Source organism: Schistocerca americana, chromosome 6 (assembly GCF_021461395.2).
Source record: "Schistocerca americana isolate TAMUIC-IGC-003095 chromosome 6, iqSchAmer2.1, whole genome shotgun sequence".
Classification (NCBI taxonomy): domain Eukaryota; kingdom Metazoa; phylum Arthropoda; class Insecta; order Orthoptera; family Acrididae; genus Schistocerca; species Schistocerca americana.
The window spans coordinates 309,240,954-309,266,279 of NC_060124.1; the positions used below are offsets into that span (position 1 = coordinate 309,240,954).

A 25,326-nucleotide genomic window follows, 5' to 3' on the forward strand; every position below is an offset into this window, starting at 1 on the left:
CGCACACACCCTGCTTCTCCCTTTAAAACCAACCAAATTAAAATGTGTCCACCATACTTAGGTGTAATGTGTGTAATCGCTTCACTGATCAACTCTTTACTACTGAACTGAAAGAAATTACGACTACCATTAATAATAATAATAATAATAATAATAATTTGTAGTCTCTACAGCAGTGTAGTATCCATTTCATAGTTACTGTTGTGTTGTGCTGTCAATTAGTTCGTTTGTTGTTGCAAAGTGAACAACATAGCAATTCCTAGTGTATTGCGGACACTACCTACAATGAGGAGACAGAATTTTCAGGAGACATTTAAGCGTTTGTGATGTCTAGGGTGTTTCACAATTCGTGTTACACACTTGTAGAGGTTGTAGAAGGGACTTAGTTGATCAAGTTTTACATTGGGACTCACATACGGAAACGTCATCCAAGGAGGCTATAGAAACTGAAAGTTATAGGCTCCGGCGCCCCAAATTAGTGTGTATATACAGAGTGATTCAGTGATGATGAAGGATAAATGTATCAATTTGAGGTAAGGATTCCTGTACTGGAAACTAACGAGTCGAATGTTGTAAGCTAAATTCGTTCTGATATGTCTGACAGAGGAATACAATTACTGCTAGGACTACAGGGTAGGCAACTTAAAGACGTAGTAGTAAGAACCAAGAAAAGATAAAATGTCTCATAAACATAGGCTCTACAATGCATATCGTAAGAGCTATGAGCAAGTGTTCAATTGAGAAGGTTGTTTCACAGCATCGAAGATGAACAAATACTCATAGCTCCTCAGGTATGCTTTAGAGTCCATGTTTCTAGACATTCTGCCTGTCTTGGTCCATACCACCACTTATGGACGTTGCATACCTTACATTCTTAGCAACAATAGTATCGGTACATGTATTTACCTGTCAGAGATATCTGAATAATTTTCTATTGTAACTTTCGACACATTCGTTTCCAAACCAGAGAACCTTACCTCAAACTGATACCTTTATCATTCTCCTTCATCCTAGAAAGTTTGTAACGTCACGGATTCACCCTGTATAAATTAATACATTAACAGGCGCTTGCGCCCGTAACTTTGATGCTCTGCAGCATTGTTGGATGACGTTTCCGGTCTTGGGTTCCTACGTAAAACTTTATCTACCGAGTCCCCTCTACAGCCTCTATAAGTATGTAACATGAATTATGAAACAGCCTGTGTTTACACTGAAGCGCCAAAGAAACTGGTATAGCCATGCGTATTCAAATACAGAGATAAGTAAACAGGCGGAATACGGCGCTGCGGTCGGCAACGTTTGTATAAGACAACAAGTGTCTGGTGCAGTTGTTAGATCATTTACTACTGCTACATTGGCAGGTTATCAAGATTTACGTGAGTTTGAACGTGGTGTTACAGTCGGCGCGCGAGCGATGGGACACAGCATCTCCGAGCTAGAGTTGGGCTTTTCCCTTACGATTATCTCGAGAGTGTACCTAGGATATCAGGAATCCGGTAAAACATCAAATCTTCGACATCGCTACGATCGGAAAAAGATCCTGCATGAACGGGACCAATGACAGAAATGCAACTCTTCGGAAAATTCCTTCAGATTTCAACGCTGGATCATCAACAAGTATCAGCGTGCGAACCATTCAACTAAGCATCATCGATATGGGATTTCTGAGCCGAAAGCCCACTCGTGTAATCTTGCTTTACGCCTCATCTGAGCCCGTCAACACCCACATTGGACTGTTCATGACTGGAAACATGTTGCCTGGTCAGACGAGTCTCGTTTCAAGTTATATCGAGCTGACGGACGTGTACGGGTATGGAGACAACCTCATGAATCCATGGACCCTGCATGTCAGCAGGGGACCGTTCAAGCAGGTGGACGCTCTGCAACGGTATGGTGCGTGTGCAGTTGGAGTGATATGGGACCACTGATACGTCCAGATACGGCTCTGACAGGTGACACGCACGTAAGCATGCTGTCCGAGCACCTGCATCCATTGATGTCCATTGTGCATTCCGACGGACGGCAGTTCCAGTAGGAGAATGCGACACCTCACACGACCAGAATTGCTACAGATTGGTTCCAGGAACATTCTTCTGAGTTTAAACACTTCCGCTGGTCACCAGATTCCCCAGACATGAACATTATTGAGTATATCTGGGATCCCTTGTAACGTGCTTTTCAGAAGAGTTCGTACTCTTACGGATTTATGGACATTCCTACAGGATTTATGTGTCAGTTCCTTTCAGCACTACTTCAGACATTAGTCGAGTCCATGCCACGTCGTGTTGTGGCGCTTCTGCGTGCTTGTGGGGCTCTACACGATATCAGGCAGGTGTGCCAGTTTCTTTGGCTCTTCAGTGTATCTCGTTTTTACTGTCATACATGCATGGTACGAAGTATGTGTGTAGTGGCTGGACTACGAAAGGAAGACATTCGTACATTTGTTTCACGAACTGTAACCTGAACCACGTTGTGTTACGCATTGAAAAAAAATGATTTATTGGTAACGTATATAATCAGGATTTGAGTTTCACGAGATAGTGATAACAGTAATGATCATTTTAAAAATTTAATTTCGTTGCTGAAACAGAACTGATTTTTTTTTTTTTTTTTTCCTGTTCAGAAAAATACATTTTCCTCCTCTGGGGCTGTTACCCTCAAGTTGGGAACTACTGGTGTAGACTATTGTTTACTAAGACAATTTGAAAGAACTGGAGCCGCTAACAGTTAAACACTTGTTTCTGTAGACAGGACTTTTCCAATCTGGCGAATACTGGCTGTCAACAACGGGATTCGAACCCAGGCTTTATTCTTGCAGGTGAGCTATACGGGCAGTCCTGGCAGTAATGCAGGCTTCGTTGGAGAACTTCTGTAAACCTTGCAAGGGAAGAAAGAAGGTTGTGCTGGTTTTAAATTGTTGAAACAATCGCTGAGGTGTTAGCTGAAAAGAATATCGTTTGCGAAAGGCACTTTCCTCTCTCTCGTAACGAAAATGTCGTCTATAGTGATAAACTTAAGTAAACTTTTCTAAAGGAGGAGATACAAATTTAAGGGACTAATAAACGCCACCCCTCTAAACTTCTTAATGAACAGATTGAATTCACGACCAGTGCCTACTTTTCGTTATATGAGAAGCTGTTGCAGGTTTTATAACCTGGTACAGATATGCTCCTCCCTCTACTGCACACATTTTTCTTGTCTCCGTTTCGGCGAATCTGTTGTGCCTGCATTCTTTTTACCCTGGTCTGATATGCTGCTTTCAGTTCATTTATTTATGTATTGTACATGCAACAATCCGCTTTTGAGCGCTACCTTATACGGTACATTTTAACGGTAGCTCAATGTCATACTTTTTTCAGCCGTGGAGCTTTTATTAATTTCATTACTCACTCTGTCCATTTTCATTATGCGTTGGCTTCGTGCCGCCATCAGTTCCTCGGATCCAATTTTGGTATGCCTACTCTGTCGGCGACTTTTTTTATCGTTTGACAAGCTGCAGTCAGTTAACTTGATTGTAATGCATATGGCGCTTACACTTATTTGCAGCTGTCCTTTAGAATTTAAACTAAGATTTCTCTTTTGATCCACGGTATAAGTCTTGGCCCCTTTTAAATGCATTTTAATAAATTTACTTTATATGTACGGAAACGTAGTCTAAGATTATATTTCTAACTGTTTATTATGCCTTGGCAAACTGTAGTCGGCCAATTACGTCTAGCACCCAAGTCTCCTAAGCTGTTACAGTTGATAGCCTACCATTATGTACATTTTTATACCACCTGCCAGTTTATCTGTTTAGATCAACCTGAGGATAATCAGAGTGATCGAAACCGCCAACTGAATAAACAAATACACTCTACGATAAAAAAAAGAAAAAACGACGCACCGTGAATAATTTACTCGAATTTAATCGGAAATCGGGAGATGTGATGTACAGGTATAGACAAACAAATTCTTAAAATATCAGAAAAATTGATAATTTATTCAAGGCAAAGAGCTTCACATACTGAGCAAGTCACAAAGTGAACAAGTCCACTTCTCGCCCTTATGCAAGCAGTTATTCGGCTTAGCATAGATTGAGAGAGTTGTTGGATATGCTCCTGAGGGATATCGTGCCAAATTCTGTCCAAATGGCGGATTAGATCGTCAAGATTCCTAGATGGTTGGAAGGCCCTGCCCATAATGCTCCAAACGTTCACAGAAGGGAAGAGATCTGATGATCTTGTTGGCCAAGATAGGGTTTGGCAAGCAGGAGGGCAAGTGGCAGAAACTCTCGCCGTATGTGGGCGGTCATCTTTTTGTTGAAATGTAATCCGGGACGGCTCGCAATGAAGGCGTAGAATATCGTCGATCTACCGCTGTGCTGTAAGAGTGCCGCGGATGATGACGAAAGGGGTCCTACTGTGAAAATAAATGGCCCTAAAACATCACTCCTGGTTGGCGGGCCGTATAGTGGGCGACAATCAGGTTCGTGTCTCACCGCTGCCGGGGGCGTCTCGCGTCCTCGGCCTGAAATCTCATTGAAAGAATTTTCTCCAGTGATGAGTCCCACTTCCTACTGAGCCCCAATGAACAGCGAAGACATGTCTGGAGACACACCATCCAGCGGTGGGATACCAACAACGCCTTAAAGGAAGGCGACGCATCACTGCCACAACACACATTACCATGAAAACTGTAGTGGAACCTCGCTTATGCTGCCCTTGTTAAGCCGCATCTCCGATTCCACAGTAACTGTACAGTATTCGATAGTACGGAAGTAAAAGTGGAAAAAACCGACGACAATCATGAAATTTTAAATCAGTCAGCCGCAATACACAGGTCCTTGCTCGGTGTCAGTTAACAAGTTGACACTGACTTGTTCACAGCTGTTGAGTCAAAGATACGACAAATGTCTAAGACGGACTGGTAACTATGTAAGGAATTAGCTGCAAAATGTAGCTAACTGTTCCAAATAAAAAATATTTTGAATTTTCACTGTGATTTCCATTGATAGGACCGAAATAAACAAATAGAACTCGTAGATACACAATAAAATAAAAAGTATCCGGACCCCTAGTAGTGGAAATTAATATAGGGTGTGAAACTTCCTGACAGTTTAAAACTGTGTTCCGGAAAGAGACCCTAACTCGGGACCTTTGCCTTTCCCGGTCAAGTGCTCTACCGATCGAGTTACCGAAGCACGACTCACGACTCGTCCTCACAGCTTCACTCCCGTCAGTACCTCGTCTCCTACCTTCGGAGATGAGCTGCTGTGAAGTTGGGAAGGTAGGAGATGAGGTACTGGCCAGGTAAAGCTCTGAAGGCGGGTCGTGAGTGGTGGTTGGGTAGCCCGATAGGTAGAGCAGTTGTGCGCAAAACGCAAAGATCCAGAGTTCGAGTCTCGGCCCGGCACACTGTTTCAATTTGGCAGGAACTTTCATATCAGCCCACCCTCCGCTACAGAGTGCAAATTCCATTCCGGAATATGGGTCGTGTTCACCCCTTTGTCTTTATGACAGCTTGAACTCAGATGGAGACACTTTAAATGAGGTGTCAAAGTCTGCGAGGAATGGCAATCTCTTCTTCCTCAAGAGCCGAAACCAGAGAAGGCAGTGATGAAGGACACTAGGAGCTGGAGCGAAGTCGACTCTCTGACTCATCTCAAAGATATTATATTGGATTCAGGTAGGGAATTTGGACAAGCCAGTCCATTTCAAGAACGTTACTGTCCACAAACAAGTGCCTCGTAAGTGCTGCTCTGCGACAGGGGTATTTGTCTTGCTGTTACAGCCATCATCTCCGAACTGTTCCTCTACTGTATGAAGTACACCATGGTGAAAAATGTGTTCGTATTCTTCCACGTGTTTTCTTAAGCGCAATGAGGACACCACACCCCCAACCACAAAAAACGCGTCCATACATACCATCATGTCCTCCGTACGTTACTGTCGGCACTACATGATGGGGTGCAGCGTTCTCCAGGCATTCGCCAAACCTAACCCTTCCATTGGATTGCCACAGGAAATATCGTGGTTCATCATGCTATATCATTCGATTCCAAACATCTACTGTTCATTGTCACCGCTCTTCACCTGCTATTCAGCGTCATAGCCCTCTACACATGCTCAAAAGTTGATTAGCAGTGACTACACAAAGGTGAGCTGGGAAGGTAAGGGAATTAGAATTAATGGAAGAAGGCTTACCAATTTGAGATTTGCTGATGATATTGCCTTACTGGCCAAAGACTTCACAGAGCTCCAAAACTTAGTTACAGATCTTGCATCGGAATGTCAGCTGGTTGGCTTGAACACGAACCTTTCTAAAACAAAAGTAATGTCCAACAAATGGGTCCCAGCTGGAGATGTGAAACTCAAGGACAGTCTATGAGAAGAAGTCAGTGAATGTGTCTACCTTGGCCAGATTATAAATATGAAGGGAGACATAAGGCCAGAAATCTATCGAAGCATCAAGCTTAGCTGGCAAGCATTTGGGAACAATTCAACAGTATTCAGATCAAAAATGCCAGTAAATCCGAAGAAAGCAGTATTTGATCAATGCATTCTTCCTGTGATGACGTATGGCTGCGAGACATGGACACTGAACTCATTTACAAAAGGGAAACTTAGGACAGCACGGAGAGCCATGGAGACATCAATGCTGGGCTATACAAGAAAGGATAGGAAAAGGCCAGATGACATCCGGTCTGTGACGAAGGTTAATGACATCTTAGAGACAGTAGGTTCCTTGAAATGTCAGTGGGCTGGCCACGTCGCAAGAAGAAAAGACAACAGATGGACGAAGCTAGTTCTCGAGTGGAGTCCGAGAGAGCACCGGAGGCCTAGAGGAAGACCACCAGACAGATGGGACAAAGACATCAAGAACATCGCTGGTAACACCTGGCAGAGAACTGCCCAAGACCGTCCCACTTGGATAAGACTGCTGAAAGCCTACCTGAATCCACGACTCGAAGAGGCCACATCATTTAATGATTGAATTGGCTGATGATTATGATGATGATGACACAAAGGTGTGGCATATGAGGTGCTAGCTGATCATTCCGCCCCATTTCTTTTAATCCCTACGGGTAGTCATTGTATTGGATGGAGTGCTGGTAGTACTTTGGAACTCAAGAGTGAATTCTTCTGCTGATTTCATGAGGTTCTTTTTTACAACCACCATTCGCAATGCTCGACGGTCCCTACCCTTCAGTAGATGATGTCTGCCAGGTCTTTGTTTAGCTGTGGTTGTTCCTTCTCGTTTCTGCTTCATAATCACATCAACAACAGTCGACATGGGCAGTTTTAGAAGGTTTGAAAAGTCACCTCGTGACTAGTCCACCTTAGAAGTCACTGAGCTATCGTGACTGACCTTTTCCACTGTTACTGCTTCCCTACTGGCAACACAGTTCTCTCCACCACATTTTATAATGGCGAGTCTACCTCTCATGGCATATAGTGGTCAGTCTCGTATTACATACGGGTGTGCGGGTACTTATGGTCAGACAGTGCTTCCCCCGTGCGGCCAGCAGTCTTGGCAGCAACGCCGCCTCCGCACGACTAGCTGGTGACAGACGCGACTCAGGGCGCCATGTTTGCGCCCCGGCGCGTGCCAGGCAGCCGTTAAGCGCCGGAACGGAATGCGTCGCCGTGCCTCGCGTCCGCAGGTGCGGGTTGCGTGTGCGCGCCCGACGTTCCTGCTCAGAGCACCGGGATAAACTGTCCTGCCCATGCGTTTAACTCGCTAAATTTGCTTAAACCTTACACCCTTGCTGCTTTTTTCATAAACTGGATTACTGCTCCCTAGCTTGAGTAGAATTTGCTTAAAGGAACGAGCAAGAATACCTCTGGGACACTTTTACCGATTCTTACATTAACTGAAGCCTTCGATACCGCTTCACCAACTCACAAGCGAACTGTCACCTTTCAGCCTAAGCTAAACCTAGGACTGCAGTGCAGATCAGTCTTTCAACAAAGCCTATGATCCAAAAAATAGTACTAATGCAAAATATATCGTCAACCACTTTTTCAAATTCTGTCTCCGCATGAACTCGTACAACCTCGCGTGCTAAAGCAGCACTACGTCAAGGGACGTATGGTTTCGGTAGGTTCAGATGACTCCAGTTTTTCACAATGCGTTAAGTTCCACGCCTGATATGCAAGTATGGAACGTCTGTAAAAATATCCATCAACTATTTGAACAATACCTTCTTTCGAACGAAGCAGTTTCCAGCTACCATTTTTTTAACCATAAAAATAGGAAAAATAGGTGAAAGTCAGAGACCGCCAAACGCAGTGAATAGGACAATTGTTCCAGCGATACATGCTTCAAAATCCTCAGTCTTCCCCATCGCTAGACTACTTTTAAGCGAAAATGTGGTTATGAGAATCTTACTACCTCAGACGTCATAGATCATTATAATTTTTGGTAGCCAGCCGGTGTGGCTGAGCGGTTCTAGGCGCTTCAGTCTGGAACCACGCGACCGCTACGGTTGCAGGTTCGAATCCTGCCTCGGGGATGGATGTGTGTGGCGTCCTTAGGTTACTTAGGTTTAATTAGTTCTAAGTTCTAGGGGACTGATGACCTCAGATGTTAAGTCCCATAGTGCTCAGAGCCATTTGAACCATAATTTTTGGTATTTTCTTGTTGTTGTTGTTGTTGTGGTGGTGGTCTTCAGTCCTGAGACTGGTTTGATGCAGCTCTCCATGCTACTCTATCCTGTGCAAGCTTCTTCATCTCCCAGTACCTACTGCAGCCTACATCCTTCTGAATCTGCTTAGTGTATTCATCTCTTGGTCTCCCTCTGCGATTTTACCCTCCGCGCTGCCCTCCAGTACTAAATTGGTGATCCCTTGATGCCTCAGAACATGTCCTACCAACCGGTCCCTTCTTCTAGTCAAGTTGTGCCACAAACTCCTATTCTCCCATTTTCTTATGAAGCTCATTATTTTCTGTATTTGTATCAATTTTTGTGTATCGTAGTCATCCAGCTACACCTGATCAAGCTGTGCCCACTGGTTCAAAATAACCTTTACCTGTCGACAACGTTTCGCGGTGTTTTACTGGCGTTGCCGCTGTGTGTGCGCTGGGAGTAAGATCTGAGTGAGATGCATTTGGCAATTACAGTTGGTTGGTAGCATTCACGAAGTGAGGTCGCATCGATACGTGTGCCACGGCACCAAAGGCTGCTTTGAGATCCAAGCGACGCAAGGGCCCGCTCAAGTTTAAAATTGCTCTACAGAATGTACCATAATTAGCAGCAAGAGCTGACACGAGTGTAAGCATGTAAGGGACATGGTGCGCCGAATATGTCGCTTGGGTGGAAAAATGTTCTCGAGGCTGCCCTTCATGGCACATTGTCGCGTTAAGAATTGTTAGAGGTGGGAAGTTCGATATTGGATTTACTAATCGTTGTAGGATTTGTGGCTGAGTTTACGTTTCAGTGTCAAAGAATTTCTCGAAAGGCGTAACATACAGGCAGTTTCAGACGTCGTGAATTTTTAAATTACTGGTGATCGTCTAAGAAATGACATAATAATAACGAAATTTTTTTAACTGTAATTGACTAATCTGATTTACAGCCTTCATTGCCCGCATCATTGCTTCATCTTATGAAAATTTTACTGTACCGTAGAAAATAATACTACTGTTGACGTAACGCTGTGGTGGCATGTGACGTAGTGCGTGTGCAAATAGAGACACAACGATGACAATATTTATTTTATTTCCATACTAATTTTTTAGATGTAGGTTGTGGTCGCGGGCTGATTTGTAGCATAGACCTAAGTCCACGTCAGGTTGAATCGGCAAAGTTAACAAATGTTATAAAATGATAACTCAATGGCCAAAGAAGGCGGTTGGTATCAGCAAGTTTACCAACTGCCCATATCACACACATTTCGACAAGCTTAAAACGACGTGCGACGTCAGTTCTTCTATCTGTTCTAAATAAGTCTTCGCTGACAGTTACAGCAGCATTATAAACGTTGCAGGTAGTGTGTTATTGCGAACAAGAATTAATTTGAAAACGAATTAAGGTATACTTTTTGTATCTTTTACATTCTTCTTGAAAACACAGTTATATGTTCCACAAGCCACTGCACCTACAATGACGGACCTACAATGGTACGTAGTACCAATATCAGCGATTTTTTCCCCTATGCCGTTCATGTACTGGCTAAGGGAAAATTTCCTATCTATATGGCTCTATACGTGTACAGACATCTCTTATGATCTCCACGTGAGATATACATTGGTAGCGACATAACGGTCCCACAATCTTCCTCGAATGCAGATTCTCTGTGCTTATAGAAGAGGTACGAGGAGTCGATTTAGAAGAGACAGGGGATCCAGTATTAGAATTAGAATTTAAAAGACACTTGGAGGACTTCAGATCAAATAAGGCAGAAGGGATAGATAACAGTCCATCAGAGTTTCTAAAATCATTGGGGGAAGTGGCAACAAAACGACTATTCACGTTGGTGCGTAGAATGTATGAGTCTGGCGACGTAGCATCTGACTTTCAGAAAAATATCATCCACAAAATTCCGAAGGCTGCAAGAGCTGAAAAGTGCGAGAATTATCGCACAGTCAGCTTAACAGCTCATGCTGACAAGAATAATGTACAGAAGAATGGAAAAGAAAATTGAGGATGTATTAGATGACGAGCAGTTGGGCTTTAGGAAAAGTAAAAACACGACAGAGACAACGACGTTGCGGTTGATAACGGAAACATGACGAAAGAAAAATGAAGACTCGTTCATAGGATTTGTCGACCTGGAAAAAGCCTTCGACAATGTAAAAAGTGCAAGATATTCGAAATTATGAGAAAAATAGGGGCAAACAATACGGAGAGACGGGTAATATACAATATGTACAATAGTCAACAGGGAATAATAAGAGTGGACGACCAGGAACGAAGTACTCGGATTAAAAACGGTGTAAGACAGGGATGTAGTCTTCCCCCTATTGTTCAATCTGTACATCGAAAAAGCAATGACAAAAATAAAAGAAAGGTTCAGGAGTGGAATTAAAATTCAAGGTGAAAGGATATCAGTGAACAACCTAATGAGTAGAAAATATGGACTGAGAGTAAATCGAAGAAAAACGAAAGTAACGAGAAGTAGCAGAAACGAGAACGGCGAGAAACCTAGAATCAGGATTGATGGTCACGAAGTAGATGAAGTTAACGAATTCAGCTACCAAGGCAGTAAAATAACCAATGACGGACGGAGCAAGGGGGACATCAAAAGCAGACAGCAGCGGCAAAAAGGGCATTCCTGGCCAGGAGAAGTTTACTAGTATCAAACATAGGCCTTAATTTGAAGAAGAAACTTCTGAGAACGCTCGTCGTAAGTCTGGAGTACGACACTGTATGGTAGTGAAACATGGAGTATGGGAAAACCGGAACAGAAGAGAATCGAAGCATTTGAAATGTGGTGCTACAGACTAATGTTGAAAATTGGCTGGACTGATAAGGTAAGGAATGAGGATGTTCTGCACAGAATCGGAGAGGAAAGGAATATGTGGAAAATACTGATAACGAGAAGGGCAGGATGATAGGACATCTGTTAAGACATGAAGGAATGACTTCCATGATACTAGAGAGAACTGTAGAGGGCAAAAATTGTAGAGAAAAAAATTAAAAATCACTCTTTTAGCATTCATGCATGTTCTCCACAAACCAACCAGTTTTTCTCATTCGATTTTGAGGAAATTTATCTACCCAAAAAAAATCCTTCTTTGCTTCTTACAGTGTGATACCACGGTGTGGTAATGAACTTGTTTTCTTTTTGATGTTTCCCATAGTTAATTCGAATTGTAGTACAACACAGCGACTTTTTCTTTTCTTTTTATTTTTTTTTTAAGTCGCTAGTCAGTTTACGTTTGGTACGTTTAAGGTCATAGAGTGCTGTGCATCAAAAGTATCTATCTAAAATATCGAAACTGGTTTTAACGCTGGGAGGAGAGTCATATGTCTTTCCAGTCTCGAGTAAATAAGGTACATATTTGCAAATTGTCCGTGTCGAGTCTGGCAGCAACACGCCACACACGAAGCTATTGCTGCCTGCTGTGTGTTGTTACTTGTCATATCACTCCTGAGTGTCCCACGAATAACCGTCGCGTTTCGCGACACTTATTGCAACATGTTGTATCGCATATCCTATTACCACTGTGAGAACCGAGCCTAACAATTTGTACCTTTTCTTTTCTGTTTAGTCGTAATTCTTCTGGACAGACTGAGGTGACCCACCTCGAATTCCTCTCCTGTGCCAACCACTTCACCTCAGGCTAGCACATGCAAACTAAATCCCCAATTATTTGTTGGACATGTTTCAATTTTTGTCTTCCCCTATAGCCTTTACCTTCTACAGCTCTCTCTTGTACATTTGATGTTATTGCCTGATGTCATAAGACATGTTCAATCATCCCATCCTTCACCAAATGTTGCTTTCGTCGCCTATTCTGCGGAGAATCTCCTCATTTCTTATCTAATCAGTCCACCTAATTTGCAGGATCTTTAAGTAGCATGGCGTCTCAGAGCTGCGATTCTCTTCTTTCCCGGTTTCCCTACATACCATAAATCCTGTGCTCCAAACATACATTCCCAGACATTTCTTCCTCAAGTTACAGCCCATATTTGACACTAGTAGACTTCTCCCAGCCATGAATGCCCTTTTTGCCCGTCTAATCTCCTTTTTGCGTCTTCCTTCCCTCATCCGCCATGTGATAGTTTGCTTCCAAAGTATCAGAATTCTTAACATCGTCTTCTTTGTGGTAACTAATTCTGAGGTTTAGCTTGGAGCGGGAAGAACTGGCTGTAGGTGAGGCAAGTGGTAGACCTTCGAAGGACACTGCTTACAAATTACTCGTGCGTCCCATCTTAGATCATTTCTCAAGTGTGTGAGACCAACACCGAACAGGACTAACTGAGGACGTTGAACATGTACAAAGAAGGACGACACGAATTGTGTGACTAGCGAAATAGGGTCACGGATATGCTGGAAAAACTATATTGGCAGGCCCTTGAAGATATACGCCAATCATCCCACGAAACACTGCTTACAAAGTTCCGAGAACCAGAATTCAGTGGAATATCTAGAAATACTCTGCATTTTGCCATTTATTTCTCCCGTAGTTACCACAAAGACAACACCAGATTAATTTCAGCCCGCAAAGAGGCATTAAAGCACTCATTCTTCCTTTGCTCCGTATGTTACTGTAATAGGAAGAAACGCTGAACTGGGTGGTGGAAACTGCTAACTGCACAGTGAAATCTCTATGTGATTGTTTCGAAAAATAAATATAAAAATAAAAGAACGCAAATCAGTTACTTTATCTGTAAGGCAATATGTCACGTCTTTCATCAGTAAAGTTACACGCCCCGTCGACGATGTGGTATTTAGGACAGAGGCAAGGATGCAGTTGGAAAGAAGGCTTTCCGTTTTCAAGGAAACCGTGTTGGAATTTACTTAAGCGATTTCAGGAAACCATGGAAAAACTAAACGAGAAACTTTTAACCACTGTACCATCGAGAGAAAGAGAGAGACACAGAGAGAGACTAAGCCGAAACAATGTGACGTTGCCAGTTTCCTCTCAGTCACTCTTGCATTTCTTTCATTCCACATCACACGCTTCAAATTTTGTTCCCTGTTAACAGGCAATTTCTGATGTTCCTTTCAAAAAGTTATATCAGGTTTGGTTTTTCTTATTTTATTCTCAAAATCGCCGGATAATCTGCAAGCTGCATAGTCGTCGGAACTTGCTGTAATTTAAATACGAGTCTGGATATGTGTCGACTGCTGTTTGTGACGTAGTTGAAAAAAAAAGTATCAAGTTCAGTAAACGACCTGGCTGGCCTGCTACGGCACACTTTTACTTGGGGGTGGGCGTGTAGTGATAATGACGCATCCTCTTTCACGCTGCCTAGCGGCAGAACGTTCACCTTACGTCAGACACAATGAAACCGTGTAACGGTTCTCTCGCAACTATTAAATTTTAATTCCTTGCACGACCGAGCGCCGGCCCCGTTAAGGAAATCCATTTTCCGTTGGTGGCCTGACAAATCGGCACGGGAAGACATTCGGGATGCAATATTCATGACACTGGAGCAATATTCGCCACGCCCGGCTGCCTGCGGGGGTGGGGCGGGGAGGAGGGAGTTTGCCCAGGTAATGAAGGTAATTTATATGGGCAATAAGGGCGTAATCGATTTTGTCTCAAGTGAGGCGTAAAACTGCACCCAACCGGGCACTATGCAAATGCCAGCCCGCGGGGCATTTGTCCCGCAGTAAGGAGTGCCTCCTAATGGTGTACATTTCGCGTGAACAACGGCGCACTCTGGGGTGTCGGCCAATTGCTCCCGAGGCGCAAAAGAGGCCGCTTTTATTATTGCTGTTCCTCTTACTTCATTGAGCAACGTGACCGTGGAGGAACATGGTGAAATTAGGCGGGTACTGCGAGGCACATAGGGCACGTTTTTAACAAGGAACGTGGGCTTCACGCTGAATCCTGGATTCCATCCAAATATACGCTCCGCAACCAACTGCGCATTGCATGGCGAAGGGTACAGCGTACCAGTATTATCGATTTTCTTTTCCATTCTATACGCGTACTGAGCGAGGGAAAATAACTGCCTACAGAGGTTGGACGAAAATATGAAACCACCACAAACACAACGCATTATTCTCCCTAATACGGTGCAGGAAACCCGTTGGCATTCAAAACAGCACCCAGTCGTCTCTGAATGGATAAATATAGATCTTGTGTGGGATTCAAGAGAATCTTATGCCCTAAATCCTGCAAAACAGTGGCCAGATTAGGTAACGATGATGGAGGTGGACAGCGCTGACGCACCCTTCTCTCCAAAGTAAACCACAAAGTCTTGAGTCTGGTGACTGTTATCGACAGGGAGATGCGATAGTTGATCCTCGTGCTCACACAAGGCCTGGACGATACGAGCTATGTAAGCAGGGACCCTGTCGACTTGGAACACATCATCATCATCATCATCATCATCATCATCATTGGGGAGCAAACACTGTACCATGGGATGGACCTGATCAGCCAGTATAGTCAATACTTGGCAGTAATTCCATCTTGTAGAGTAACTATGGGGTCCACGAAATACCACAATATTGCTGATCAAATGATCACCAGACCTCCGCCGTCTTGGGGCTGAACATGACCATGATTTGAAAACAGTGTGTGAAACACGACCTATTCGACCAAATGGGTTTTACGGCTTCGGTGCTACGTTTTTCTGTTACGAGCATTTACATCACTGATGTGTAGTTCTGGAATTCCAGCTCGCCTTGCAATTTTCTGCTTATGGAGCTCCCTGAGAGTTGTTTTGGTGCTAACAGAGATCGAGGGTGCCACATTCATTTCTGCAGTGACTTTTGCAGTCATCGTCCTCTTATTTTTCGTCGTAATCCTCTTCAATGACCGTCTGTCGCACTTTCGTACGCGTTGTGATTTGGCGGATGATGTTTTTCGGCTTTCCCTTTATGAGGTATAAATGTTCGATACGGTGCCTCTTGAAACTCTAAATACAGGGTTATTACAAATGATTGAAGCGATTTCACAGCTCTACAATAACTTTATTATTTGAGATATTTTCACAATGCTTTGCACACACATACAAAAACTCAAAAAGCTTTTTTAGGCAGTCACAAATGTTCGATATGTGCCCCTTTAGTGATTCGGCAGACATCAAGCCGATAATCAAGTTCCTCCCACACTCGGCGCAGCATGTCCCCATCAATGAGTTCGAAAGCATCGTTGATGCGAGCTCGCAGTTCTGGCATGTTTCTTGGTAGAGGAGGTTTACACACTGAATCTTTCACATAACCCCACAGAAAGAAATCGCATGGGGTTAAGTCGGGAGAGCGTGGAAGCCATGACATGAATTGTTGATCATGATCTACACCACGACCGATCAATCGGTTTTCCAATCTCCTGTTTAAGAAATGCCGAACATCATGATGGAAGTGCGGTGGAGCACCATCCTGTTGAAAGATGAAGTCGGCGCTGTCGGTCTCCAGTTGTGGCATGAGCCAATTTTCCAGCATGTCCAGATACACGTGTCCTGTAACGTTTTTTTCGCAGAAGAAAAAGGGGACGTAAACTTTAAACCGTGAGATTCCACAAAACACGTTAACTTTTGGTGAATTGCGAATTTGCTGCACGAATGCGTGAGGATTCTCTACCGCCCAGATTCGCACATTGTGTCTGTTCACTTCACCATTAAGAAAAAATGTTGCTTCATCACTGAAAACAAGTTTCGCACTGAACGCATCCTCTTCCAAGAGCTGTTGAACCGCGCCGAAAATTCAAAGCGTTTGACTTCGTCATCGGGTGTCAGGGCTTGTAGCAACTGTAAACGGTAAGGCTTCTGCTTTAGCCTTTTCCGTAAGATTTTCCAAACCGTCGGCTGTGGTACGTTTAGCTCCCTGCTTGCTTTATTCGTCGACTTCCGCGGGCTACGCGTGAAACTTGCCCGCACGCGTTCAACCGTTTCTTCGCTCACTGCAGGCCGACCCGTTGATTTCCCCTTACAGAGGCATCCAGAAGCTTTAAACTGCGCATACCATCGCCGAATGGAGTTAGCAGTTGGTGGATCTTTGCTGAACTTCGTCCTGAAGTGTCGTTGCACCGTTATGACAGACTGATGTGAGTGCATTTCAAGCACGACATACGCTTTCTCGGCTCCTGTCGCCATTTTGTCTCACTGCGCTCTCGAGTGCTCTGGCGGCAGAAACCTGAAGTGCGACTTCAGCCGAACAAAACTTTATGAGTTTTTCTATGTATCTGTAGTGTGTCGTGACCATATGTCAATGAATGGAGCTACAGTGAATTTATGAAATTGCTTCAATCATTTGTAATAGCCCTGTATATCCGGTACCTTGGTTGCGGAAACACTCACCATACGAGCAGCAACAATTTTCCCTCGTTCCGAACCGACTTCGCTCCGACATAATTCACTCACAACGGCACAGGACATTGTCCTAACCACGACTGACGCTTGCAACCTATTGAGGACAGATTTACAAGTTCCGTTCGTGGTCAGATACATGAGCACAACTTTCAGGCCTGTCTAGCATCTGCATTTATGACCAAGCTTGCATATCTGGCCATGTTTCCACAGTTTTGTCTAATCCCTGTATACGCTACCTCTATACGTACCCTTACTTCTTTTATCTTAGTGTCGTTTACGATGGTGACAGCGAAGTGGTCGCACAGTTTCTTTGAATATAGGTTCTCTAAAGGGTATGGAGAAAACACTATTGCCTTTCTTCCAAGAATTTCCATTAAGTTCCCAGAAAATTTCTGTTAGCCTTTCTTGTGGGTTACGCCAATCTGTTGCCACCCTATTAGCGCCTCTCTCAACTCCTTCGATGACCATTGCCATGCCTGTTTGACACGGATTCCAAACACCATAAGAATATTAGTGCTTTTCAGGCAAGAATGATTATAATTTTTACGGTCATTATGTCTCGCGCTGGAACTTAATCTTATTATATTCTGTTAACTTAATGTGCAGCAAACACGACGTGGTAGTTTCATTGTTGGTACTGCTGGTTCGCGCCTGTGAGAAGGGAGCAAGCTGCGACATATTCACTATCACCTACCGCAACATTGGGCGTGACGGAGATGAACAACATGCGGCTTTGAAATACTTTTCGTCTCAACAGACCATCAGCTGACGTCTATGCAATGTTACAGGAGGCCTATGGCGAGTCTGTTATTCCCTGTAGCACAGCTCAAAGATGGTTTCAATCGCTTAACACTCCTAATACCACTGGGGTCAATGACCTCACAAGCATACTGGGCGTACTTGAGTCACTGTCCAACACATCTGTGCAAACCTTAATTACATTTTGATTGCGGTTTGCATTTCGCGACTAATCGGACCTTAATAGACGAACAGGTCTCGTATTTCTATGTGGTATTATCTGCATTAACATTTTAATATTTCATTCTGTCAAAGGAGTCTGGTCAGCTATCGATCGTAGGTACAGTCACTGACTTGATTTGGAACAATGAGGTGAACACTGCTACGTACCGTCGCTCTAGACAGAAAGAGAGAGAGAGAGAGAGAGAGAGAGAACAATGTGGCGTTGGCATTTTTTACAAGTGGTAGTCAAATGAAAACCGAACGCCCGCTATAACGGGACCATGGAATGGTGTCATTAAGACATTCATCCCACTGGAAGTCGAGACGATCAATTCCTGTTTCGTAGAACGCTGTCGGCCGCTGACAGATTCACAACCGTACCCACCTTTGCATTTTTTCATCCAACTGAAACTGACGTTCATGTACGTCTTTCTTCAGGTCGCCATAGATGCGAAAATCACATCGGGAAAGATCTGGGCTGTATGGAACATGTAGCAGTGTTTCCCAAGCATAACGCTAAAGCGCAGCCTCTGTCCTATTGGCAGTGAGAGGAGAGGCGTTATCGTGCAACAGGATGATTCTGTCAGGCTGTATTCCTGGGCGTTTTTGTTTCATGGCGTGCCACATCTTCTGCAAAGTGTCTTCATAGCGCTGCACATTGATAGTGGTTCGTCTCCGAAGGAACTCGACTATCAGAGGAATTATGTTGATGGACGATAAGGCCCACCCCCACACTGCCAATCGAACGAAGGCTACGCTTCGGCGATATGATTGGGAAACACTGCTACATCCTCCACACAACCTTGATCTTTCGCATTATGATGTTCACATCTTTGATGGCCTGCAAAAAGAAGTGCGTGGACGTCAGTTTCATTCCGACCAGTAACTGCAAAAGTGGGTCCTGTTGTGGATCTGTCAGCTGCCGACCGCATTGTACGAAACAGGACCGTCCGGTTTGCCAGTGGGATAAATGTCTTAAGGCGTGTGGTGATAATTTTTCAGTGGAAACATCCCATGATCTCCTTGTGGCGGGTGTTAGGTTGTCATTCGACTGCCTCTTATACATTTAGAGTTCCACATCACAGCTTGTTCTGCTGTCCCCTGTTGACTGACAACGCGGGCACTGAGTTTATATTTCTGCTGCTCTGTTAAAAAAACTGATTCTCTAGCGACCGACAGCCGTAATACCCTACTGGCCATTAAAATTTCTGCACCACGAAGATGATGTGCTACAGACGCGAAATTTAACCGACAGAAAAAAGATGCTGTGATATCAAAATAATTAGCTTTTCAGAACATTCACACACGGCTGGCTCCGGTGGCGACACTTACAACGTGCTGACATGAGGAAAGTTTCCTACCGATTTCTCATACACAGATAGCAGTTGACTAGCATTGCCTAGTGAAACGTTGTTGTGATATCTCGTGTAAGGAGGAGAAATGCGTACCATCACGTTTCCGACTTTGATAAAGGTCGGATTGTAGCCTACCGCGATTGCCACTTATCGTATCGCGACACTGCTGCTCGCGTTGGTCGAGATCCAATTACTGTTAGCAGAATGTGGAATCGGTGGGTTCAAGAGGGTAATAGGGAACGCCGTGCTGCATCCCAACGGCCTCGCATCACTTGCAGTCGAGATCACAGGCATCTTATCCGCATGGCTGTAACGGATCGAGCAGCCACGTCTCGATCCCTGAGCCAACAGATGGGGACGTTTGCAAGACAACAACCATCTGCACAAACAGTTGGACGACGTTTGCTGCAGCATGGACTATTAGCTCGGAGACCAAGGCTGCGGTTACCCTTGACGCTGCATCACAGACAGGAGCACCTTCGATGGCGTACTCAACGACGAACCTAGGTGCACGAATGGCAAAACGTCGTTTTTTTCGGGTGAATCCTGGTTCTGTTTACAGAATCATGATGGTCGCAGCCGTGTTTGGCGACATCGTGGTGAAAGCACATTGGAAGCGTGTACTTGTCATCGCCATACTGGCGTATCACCCGGCGTGATGGTATGGGGTGCCATTGTTTACACGTCTCGGTCACCTCTTGTTCACACTGACGGCACGTTGAACAGTGGACGTCACATTTCAGATGTGTTACGACCCGTGGCTCTACCCTCCATTCGATCCCTGCGAAACCCTATATTTCAGCAGGAGAATGCACGACCGCACGTTGCAGGTCCTGTACGGGCCTTTCTAGATACAGAAAATGTTCGACTGCTACCCTGGCCAGCACACCCTCCAGATCTCTCACCAATTGAAAATGTCTGGTCAATGGTGGCCGAGCAACTGGATCGTCACAATACGCCCGTCACTACTCTTGATGAACTGTGGTATCGTGTTGAAGCTGCATGGGCAGCTGTACCTGTACACGCCATCCAAGCTCTGTTTGACTCAATACCCAGGCGTATCATGGCCGTTATTACGGCCAGAGGTGGTTGTTCCGGGGTACTGATTTCTCAGGATCTATGCACCCAAATTGCGTGAAAATGTAATCACATGTCAGTTCTAGCATAATATATTTGTTCAACGAATACCCGTTTATCATCTCCATTTCTTCTTGGTGTAGCAATTTTAATGGCCAGTAGCGTATTTTTCGATCGTTGCTGCTTACAGTATCACAGCATATTTAACAGCGGCGTACACACCAAATGTGGTTTTCTTCGAAGGTAGTAATCTTATTCGTATGGTTTTTTGGGCGTTTATCACTGTTTCATAAAGTCGATGTATTACTCATGTGGCTGCCATATATATCTCAAACGGTAATGAATAGCTGATCACTTCCCTTTGTCAGAAACCACCTAGCACTTAACAGCTGATATAAAGTGTAACACAGCAAAGTGGTATACTGCTGAACGTATCAATATGATTAGTATTCGGCCAACACCCTTGAGCTGATGAAAAGCACTTGGGCCCTCTACCTATGTGTATAAAGATGTTACGAAACTGGTATCAAAAGCTCCATTGGTGCGCAGGGAGACATGTGCTTCCCTGGTCCCCGTCCCAAAGCACCGCAGTGGACAACACACAAAGCAGAACGAAGAGCGCGGGCACGGAGCGCAATGTAAATTAGATGTCAATGTGATAGAGATACAACACAATTCAAGCTGAGGCCAGCTGCCTTCACAATAAGGCGTCTCGTCAGGACTACACAAAGGGCTGCTTCGCTTTCTTTTTTGTGGACGGCCGAGACGCTGCAGCAGCGCATTGGTAACCAGAATGGAGAATGGATGTGAGTGATGTGTGTGTGTGTGTGTGTGTGGTGTGTGTGTGTGTGTGTGTGTGTGTGTGTGTGTGTGTGTGCGTGAGCACGCGCGTTTTGGGCGGAGAGAGACAGTCTGCTGTAGGAGTGATGAGAAGCGGGAAGCGGTGTGGAGAGAAACTAAGACACTGTTGTACTGTTCTGATGTCAATGAATCTGTTTCTGCCATCTCTGGCCTGCGATATGTATTTGCTCACTGTGTGTGGGTCGCTAACAGTGGTCTGTCAGTGAACTCAGTACTACAATGGACTGACTATTCAAAAGATTTTTTGCCTAGAAAACCGTGACGGCCTTTGCTGGAGCCGTCAGGTTAGCGAGGAGTCATCAGAATCGATTGTACTTTTCCTCCTCACGACTTTGTATTGAATGTGTGCATCTTTGGACAAAAATTGTTAGAAGTAGAGTTGCTTCCCGATGCCGTAATCGATGGACGACAGAAAGTGGCATTCAGTTCCACAAGTAAGTTAGGTATGCTGTACGAACAGTATTCAAAAAATACTGGAAATTTTGGTTTTTTCAAATAATTTTATTTATTCGTCTACATCAACGCTGTCGCTTTCAGAATAGTCCCCAATAGACATGGTGTTTGGGTTATAAGTACAGATATTTTTAGTAGTGATTGAGGACAGCGTACTGAACTACGCGTCAGTTCTTACTTCACTCTTAGACTAATAATTATAGCTATTAGATGTAGTATTTTTTAGGTTGGTTACTACCTTCAAGTACATGTGGTAAGAGCAAGGCATTAACGCTTATTTTTCCCTGAGCAGCAGGTCAGGTGTCGAAGTGTAGATGCGTGGAAGCCACGGTTAGTCTATACTGACAGGCATAATCCACTTAGTGCTGCAGTTACGATCGTGTACAAGAGATCGGATAGTAAATTATGTAATGTGTCTGCGGGAAGACTGTTAGTAGTTAAGGTACCAATGATCACTATATCTACACTTACACCCCTAACACACGATATCGATGGATCGATGGTAGGCAATGAAGACCTCGTAACTTCATCTGTCTGGCAAAATCTCGTATTTCCAGTAACCAGTAACTCCATTATCAAAGGGAGATTTTAAAGTTCAAAGATTTCTATAACGAGTAAATCACTAGGCTTCTACTATATAGCTGAAGATGTAGCAACTTTATCTATTTCACTTTGTATAATTTTTAAGAAAGATTTTTGCTTCCCCTGTAAAATTCAGCAAAATAGAGGTAGAAGGTTTTCATTGCCTACCATCGATGTATTATATACTTCTGTCTGCACTTTTTCCCAATCCCTGAAAGGCTTTTGGACTTCGATCTTTGAGTAGATTGTTTTTAGCTCTCAGTTATGTGTTTTTAATCTCATCCTCACTTGTGAAACGGCGGTCCTTTAAGGTTTCCTTCATTTTTAAGAACAGGAGAATGTCACACAGGGCCATGTCTGGTGAATATGGAGTCTGCGGCAACAGTATTGTTTTCGACCAAAATTCCGCGATCAGGCAAAGAAATGTGGACAGGTGCATTATCGTGGTACAAGAGTCATGAATTCCTTCGACACAATTTCTAGGTACTTGAATGTTAGGTAGTATTCCTAGCTGACAGATTTTTTGGCAAGAACTCAAAGTGTACTACGTCGTTAAAATCGAGAACTTAGTGAGTATAACCTTCACATTTGAACGCTCTTGTCGAGCGGTTTTCCGTCTTGGCAATCCAGAATTCTTCCGTCAGGACGATTCACCTTTAGTTTCAACGCCGTATTCGTAAACCCATGTTTTATCGCCTGCTATACACATTTCAGTAGTTCTGCATCGTTGTTTGTTTCATCTAGCGACTTCTGAGTAACTCTGATTCCGGCACGTTTTGTTAGGTATTCAATAACTTTAGAATAAGTTTTGCTGTCAGACGTTTCATATCCAAAACATGTGACAAAATAGTTTCTTAGCATGAGCCCAATTATGTGGCAGCATTAACTCTTATTGTGATATGGTGACCGGCCATGACCATTTCTTTCACTTTTTCGACGATTTCAATGGTTAATAATGTGCTGGGGCGATCAGGGCTCACATCACTTTCAACGTCTTCATGGGATTCTACAAAACTCTCATAAAACCCAGGAAGACACACCAAAAGCAATATCTAACACTCTTCTGCGCTTTATTCCGTTCCTATAGCAAAATTTAATATAGTAAATGATGTTGTTATAAACACTACCGCCGTTCACATAATTGACTATGCCGTCACTGCAACCTATTACGCACCATATTTTTAATTATCTTCGACAGCGCTTAGCCGATTTCTTTTTTTTTTATTTTTTTGACTCTCGTTATATTATATTAGCACATGTTTCAAACAGATCTGAAGATGGTTAGCGATGACCGAAACCTGTCTGATAAAAACAATTGTGCTCATAAACTGAAAAAAAAAGAAACATATTTCTCCCCAAGTTGGCGCTAACCAGCAAGATATTTTCGCATGCGAAGGAGAAAGTTGCCGACTGAAATTTCATGAAAAAATCTCACAGCAATGAAAAACGCCGTTGTTTTATTGATAGCTACCACATTTCTCTTAACATGACTATTATTTCATGATAATACAGAGCGCGCTGTTCTTCTCTGAGCTTTTTCAATGTCCTCCGTCATCCCTGTTTGATCCCATACCACACAGAATACTCCAGAAGAGGACGGACCAAGGCTAATGTAGGCATCCTATTAACTAGATTTGTTGAATCTCCCACATATACTGTCAGTAAAATGCAATATTTTGTTCCCCATGTCCACAACATTTTTCATGTGATAGTTCAAATTTAGGTTGTTCGTAACTGTATTCCCTAGGTATATAGCTGAATCTTCCACCTTCAAATGTTTTATTTATCGTGTAACCGAAATTTACGTGAATTCTTTTAGCACTCTTGTGGAGGACCTTATACTCTTCATTGTTTGGTGTCACCATTTTTTGCACTATGCTAATGTCTTGTCTTAAATCATTTGCAGTTTGTTTTGGTCTGCTGACGACGTTGTTACGTGGTAAACAAAATCATCATCTGCAAACATTTAAGGACGTCTCCTAGTTCATTTACTTATACGTATGTTAAGAACAACAGGGGGCTTGTACCGCTTCCACAGGGACTCTTGAACACCACTTCTGTTTCACTAGACGACTTCCCGTTAACTACTGTGGACTTTGACCTTTCCGACAGGAAATTACGAGTCCAGTCGCACAGATGAAACAATATTCCGTAGACTCGCAATTTGATTACACATCGCTTGTGAGGCAAGGTGTCAGAAGCATTCTGGAAATCTAGAAATCTGGAACACACTTGAGGTCTCCTGTCGATGGCACTCATTACTTTGTGTGAATTAAGTGCCAGTTGTATTTCAGAAGAACGATATTTTCTGAACCCATGTTGGTTATATGTCAATAGACCGTTTTCTTCATGTTACTTCATAATGTTGGAACACGGAATATATTCCAAAACCAAGGGAAACCAAAGAAACCCCAAATGTGGACACTCTATCGGGAAACTCCTTTCACGTTGCACCAGGTCAAGATGATCTCGTAGGTGTCAATAACGAGTTAAATTCTGCAGCCAGCGCCGGCCGCGGTGGTCTCGCGGTTCTAGGCGCGCAGTCCGGAACCGCGCGACTGCTACGGTCGCAGGTTCGAATCCTGCCTCGGGCATGGATGTGTGTGCTGTCCTTAGGTTAGTTCGGTTTAAGTAGTTCTAAGTTCTAGGGGAGTGATGACCACAGCTGTTAAGTCCCATAGTGCTCAGAGCCATTTGAACCATTTTTCTGCAGCCAGCGTCTTGACACATTGCGTTGACGATCAACAACGAATTCACAAAATGCGATTACCTTTCCGCAACTCCTGTAGATATTTCAGAACAAATGAAAATTTATGCCGCAGTGGGACTCGAATCCGGATTTCCCACTTATCGCCAGCGGCAGCCTTAAGAACTATTTTTTTCATTTTGTTCGGTATTGTTATATGCGTTTAGTCTGGGTGGACGTCACAATTTATCCGTTCAATACCTCTTCCGCTATCCGAGTACGCTTCCAGGAGCGGCCAAAATCTCCATTTGTCCTGGTGTCTACTTTCCCTTGCGCTTGCACCATATTACCTTGATTCCCGTACAGGGTGAGACAGTTTTCTCGCGTTATTGCCTTGCTATGGCGTGAAATACAGCAGCGCACTGTCCGAGACA

At 43.8% G+C, this 25,326-nt stretch overlaps 1 protein-coding gene across 1 annotated transcript in view; it reads right to left on the reverse strand.

The window, feature by feature from the left end:
• LOC124620109 (E3 ubiquitin-protein ligase TRIM9) overlaps window positions 1-25,326 on the reverse strand; it is a 140,566-nt gene that overhangs the window by 93,146 nt on the left and 22,094 nt on the right. The window lies entirely within an intron of this gene.